Source organism: Anas acuta, chromosome 3, assembly GCF_963932015.1.
Source record: "Anas acuta chromosome 3, bAnaAcu1.1, whole genome shotgun sequence".
In the NCBI taxonomy this organism is placed as follows: Eukaryota; Metazoa; Chordata; class Aves; order Anseriformes; family Anatidae; genus Anas; species Anas acuta.
Window position 1 is genome coordinate 49,480,038 of NC_088981.1, and position 6,028 is coordinate 49,486,065.

A 6,028-nucleotide genomic window follows, 5' to 3' on the forward strand; every position below is an offset into this window, starting at 1 on the left:
AGGGGATGAATCAGAGGGAACATGTCTGTTTGCTGGGTAGGTTCCTTGCAACAACTGAAAATGTGTCTGTGCACCCCGTGGGTGTCAGGGCAGCCTGTGGGTACATCAGGGCAGGGCCCAGCAGCCCATCCCATCCCCTGCCCCACCAGGAGCAGGGCACTGAGGGCACTGGGGCACTGGGACAGCCCCAGCCCTGACACCGGGCACCTCCCTTTTGGATGGAGACAGGACAAGGCCTGGCCAGGACATGGGCCTACAGCAGGGCAGGGCTGTGGGGAGCTGTAGCCTGGCCCTGCTGCAGCCTTGCTGGAGCTGGGGCTGGTGGCCCTGGGCTAATGTGGGGTCCTGGGTCTGGGAGTGGGCAGGGAGAGGCAGGGCTGGTGGTGCTCTCAGGGTGCTCTGTAGCTCTGTGCACAGCTTTACTGCTGAGAAGTTCTCCAGCATCTGTGTGAAGACATTGTGGAGGTGGCAGAAGAGCTTGTCTAGCTCCCTGCGTGAAGAAGGTCCTGCTAGTCCAAAAAGCCTAAGGCCAGGCTCAGATCACTGTGGGGGCAGCTCACCGTGTTACCCATACTGTGACCTCTGGCTGCAACAACAGTGTCCAACCCCATGAGCAGTGTGTCCAAGCCTGCTCTTGCACAAGGCCTGTGCACTGCGGCAAGTGCTGCTGAGCTGGTGGCTCGAGAACCACTTCTTTTTCTGTTTGTTTTTTTTTTTTTTACTAAATGCCTTTTGTTTCTGGATGTGCCTTTTGGGAGTTAGCTGTTGACTCAATGAGTAAGAGAGTGGGCAGTTCAAGTTTTCTGCTTCCCTAGGAATTTCTGCCACGTTTCACTCCCACATCCTGGCTTGCAGCCATATGCCTGGGTAGACAGCTCCCAGCAAGGGTTGACACCCAGGTTCATGTTGCAAGACGTGAGCATCAGATTTTCCCAGTCTGAAGAGGCTCTCTCCAATGATATGTTCCAGAGCAGTCAGAGGACAACTCCCTTGATGGTTAGTGAGGCGTGAGGGGTCCTAAAAGTGATATGCAGTCAGCCTGGGGCAGGGGAGACTCTCCTGTGCAGGACCTCAGACGTGGGACTCCTCACACAAGGGTTCTGCACCTGCTCTTGACAGGAAAGACAGAGATCCACCAGTGGCTGCTCTTCCTCCTCTGCTTGATGAGCCTGGGTTACACCAGTAGTGGGAAACAGGAAAGAAAAAGGAAGCCTGCTAACTGGAAAAAAAAAACAACACTTTGACTTCAGTCTGTAACCAGAGCTACCTGGGAATACAGGGAAACCAGGCTGCTGTGAATGATTTGCCTTTTTATTTTGGGTTTGGATGACTCCAAAGACAGGTCTGTGGTGTTAAGCTTCCCCAGGAAGAGTAGCACCAGTAGCAACTGTGCTGTTAGCATGACTGTCCAACTGTTATGATGAGGGAATGAAGAGGTATATGAGGCCAGTGCCCTTATGAAGACCATGCAGGGACATTTGCAGCAAAAAGGGGCACAAAAGGTTTCAGGATACTTCTCATGCTGAGGGTCAGTCCTGCTTAAATGCAGACTGGGCGCAGCTTCTTCCAAAAGGCCAGAAGATAGGATACAGGCTGTGCTGCTTGGCCAGAAACTAAACTGTATCCACAGGATTGTCTGGTAGAGGCTATATGTGTGTAGCCTAAAGGGCTACCTGTAAAGATCCATAACTGCTGTCAAATCTAATTCTAAGGTTAGCAATAAGAAACTGTGTTATTAATGTCCTGGGATCTACAAGTAGCCATGAAGTTAACAATGAATATTGTGATGTCCTACTCCATTATAAATCTATAATGCCTGCTTGGACATGATGGATCTACCCTGACAGCTTGTATTTTTACAGTTCAGGATTTTCACCAGCCCCTCCTCCCAAAGCTCTTTATTAAGTGAATATTCTGATTTTCTGAAGGAGCTCTAAACTTTTGGCACAGGCTCTTCTTGGGAATCCAGTAGGTGATGAATCATCCAGAGAAATTTTCCCAGTCTCCTTCAAACAGAAACAAACATTGACATAATGTTCGAGCAGTATCCACCTTACCTAGCCCTTACCCTATCTTCCCCAGGAAGTGATGATCACAAAATTTAAACTCTCTTCCCACTAAAAGCACAAAGAACACTTCTTCCACTTGGAGCTCTCCGATACAAATATATGGCATGACAAACAAGAGCAGACAAAAATGTCTAAACTAAAACATCACAGCAGATTCTCCTGCAGGAAAAGAATGGAAATAAAACCCAATCAAACAAACAAGCAAACAACAACAACAAAACACAAAACCACCACATCACAGATGGTAGTCAAATCAGTCACCCATTATTAGAAACTGTTCAAGCAGCATACACTTTAAGAATCTTTATAGAAATAGTAGACAACAATCCATGCATTTGCAAGCTTTTTCACATGCTAATGTCTGTAAAACTCCTAGTTCTCATCTTTTAATTGACTGTTTTATTTATATATTATGCATGTCCTCTGTTTACTGATTTCCTCTCCAAGGTTTGGATTTGTGCTTTGTTTTTGTAGTGATTGTGTTTTTAAAGACTTAAAATAAAAAGCACTCATGAAAAAGAACTTTATTTATCACCTCATCTGGATGTCATCAGAAAATTAGTAAGCAAGAAAGAAACCTTTTCTGCTTTCAGAAGAGAAAAAAATACAATGGCACCAAGAGGGTGCCTATTCTGCATAATGATTTCTGCCTGAGACTCTCTTTTTCTTGCATTCCCATTCTGCAGGAAATATCTTCCATAGTTCTCAGGATAAACAAGCTCTATTTTGAAATAAGGGTCAAGAGCGGGTGGAAGAATGCCCATTTCTGTTCAGCAGCTAATAACTAAGGATCCTAGTGATTAGTACCTAGTAATTTCCCTCCTGTTCTAAAGAACTTGCATGCATGAAAGAAGATAATTGCCATTTAATTTAAGGAAATAGAAGGGAACCGTATAAAGAAAAGCAAATGTGACATAAAAGGAGACTGTGTTTTTGTTTTGTGTTGGTTTGTTTTTTTTTTGATCACACTTAAGAACATAGCCTCTCTTGCTTATGGATATGAATTCCCCTTTGATCTCAATAACAGCTCTTAAATCCCAGATAGAATAAGCAAATAAAAGCGAGAGACATGCAACTTTGTGGAGGGCTTATTTTTGAGGGAGGATGAAGAAGAGAGAACAGCACAGTAGTCAACATACAATACTTTAGGGTCTTTTCAGCAATATTTTAATTGCAAAAACAACCAGGAGCTTTCTAAAATAAATCAAAGTTGTGTTTTTCTCCAGGTTGGTTTTGTCAACAGGAAATGTGAATGGCTGGAGCAAAAAAATAAAACTGAGGGCAAGTGTACTGTATTCCCTGCACTACAATGACTGTACATTATGCCGAAGACCTAACTGAGCAGCTGTGTGCCTCAGCAAATTAGGTAGAAAACCACTCACTGTGTTAATCAGTTAGTTAACTAATAGGAAATTTGCGTTCTATAGATAAAATCACCATATGATGGAAATGAAAAAATGGACCCCAGCAGAGGTATGATATGGCTCCAATCTATTCCAGATCAGTAAATCTGCAGTCAGAATTCTGTGCATTTGTAGAAAATTATGTTCATAGGTTCAACTCTACGCAACTTCCTTGGTGTTTGGCGTTTTAAAGTAATTTAGCTATCATAGTGGGATTTTTAAAGCGTTCATCATAAAATTGCTGCTATACATGTCTATAATGCTGCTTCAGGCAAGAGTGGAAGATTTACATATTTTTCAGAGAGCTACAAAGAACAAAATATTTTTGCGTGCCAAAAGCAATCATGTAAGCCAGTAGGCTAACTCCCCAGCATGCATAAAACAATACCACATAGCCACGGGATTACAAACCTCTCTTTTTTTTTGACTTTGTATTCAGGGTTTCGGTTCTGTTTCTTCAAAATAAGAGAGTTCAATATATCTCTCATGCCCTTCTATCTCTCTACGCAGCTTCTCCTGGAGGAGTCCATCCACACCCCACAGGATAGCACTCCTTCGGCCATCTGTCTGCTCACGTGTGTACGCAGCTCTTACGCATCCTGGTCCATCTGCCACTCAGCTGAGCTGCGTGCTGGTTTTGTGGAAACCAGGTGATAACTGACCTCAGGACTGGTGGTAGTGGCTGATCAGTCACTGGTGGGAGTGAAGCCCATCTCCCTTTTTCCAACACAAGAAGACAGTTAAAAAGATGATCTAAGATGATCTTAAAAAGATGATTTAAGAGAGCAGGAAAAGAAAATAACCATGTTGCATCTAGGATATCATCTGGAGTTACTATCCAGGATTTGCAATGCAGCTCTTGAGGTTATTTAAATGTATACATAATAAGGTGCTTTCATTGCTTTAATATTACTTTTATGAGCCTTTTTTTTTTTTTTAACATAACGAAAAATGCATTAAAAAAAAGTTTGCAGTTCCTGGGATAAAGCAACTCCTCTAATATGACTGAAAATAAATAAATAAAGTATGCATTATGAAATCATTGAAGGCATTTGGAAATCTAGGCTCAAAATACAGATATTTATAGCATCATACAAGGCACTAGTTTAGAGAAGAGTTGAAGGACACTCATGACAGATATTTCTGACATTATCTGTGTTTTCTTCGGAGATATTTTCTTGGCTGCGAAAAATCTTCATTTTCACACTCTAGCAAGAGAAGATTTGAATTCATAGCTGACTCTCTGATATAAAGATCAAACCAATCAAAAGTCTCTTTTACGCAAAATTCTTCTCTGTGGTCTGCACCGTGGATAAAAAGGCAATTCAAAGTGACATTGAAACAAAAATGTGCAGTCTTCTGGGACATTTTTCTTTTGGCCTTTTCCCTTACAAAGAAGTGAGAAGCAGTCTTTGTATCTTTTGTCAGAGAAAATACGAAGTTCAGCAGTGATCAGGATATTATTTCCTTGATTTATAAAATGAGAAGCACACAAAGATCTGCAGTACTCATACCACAAACTAATGCATTTAATTAACACAGATGAAAATCTGCCTCCACATATGTTTTCTTTAAGTTTAACAAGATTTGATCTTAAAATTAATTCATTATTTTTGACGTCGCTTCATGAAGGAAGATTAATAACCATCATCTTTAGAGTAGCATTATATTCAGTTGTCTGCCTAAAATTCATATTTGAGCCCACCTTGATTGTTACACTGACTCAGAAAAAGCCCCTAGTTTTACATGGTGGTAAGAGGTGTGTTCCACGCCACCCAGCATTTGTTCTCATTCTGAGCTTAGGAAACAGCCAAGGAGACATCACAAAGCTGTCAGCAAACTGCCCCATGCATCAGGGTAGTTACCCACTATCTCGATATTGTTACTGCCAACCAGTACGGGATCTGGTCCCTTACAGTTATTATATACATTAAGAGCCCTGAAGCCTCAAGCCCCCTGTCCCCTGGTGCAGTGTGGACCTCTGGAGCAAGTCTTTCATATTTGGTCTAGTGGAGAGGAGCCTGAAGCATCTCTGACATGACCTATTTTGGCCTGAGCATTAACTTGCTAAGGCAGCGACCTTAACTGATAAGAAAGAACATTATTTCTAGATATAAACGTGCTTCCAATAATATATACACATACACTTTTTTTTTAATCAAACCATGTTTATGTGTGTCTTAGGCCTAAAAATCAGAAACACAGTGAGAAATGAGCAACAAAATGTTGTCTCGGGGCTTCAAATTTGTGTTTGTTGCTCCTCTACATGATAATGCAGGTACCAAAGGACAGAAACCCAGCCTGGTGTGATCTGGTGACCCAAGCAAATTAACAGCTTTGCTTTGTGGTTTATAACCAGCACAAGTGATGTAAGCAAGTCAAGTACTCTATTTTGATACTTCTTTAGATAGTCAATGTTTCCAATTATAGAAACTTGATTTTTTTTTTTAATTCCCAGTATCTGTAGATATTTTATTTTCATTACTCTTTCCTTTGCCTTTTCCCATCAAACTAAACCCAGCTGCATGTGTTCTGTTTTGTCTATGAAACAATGAC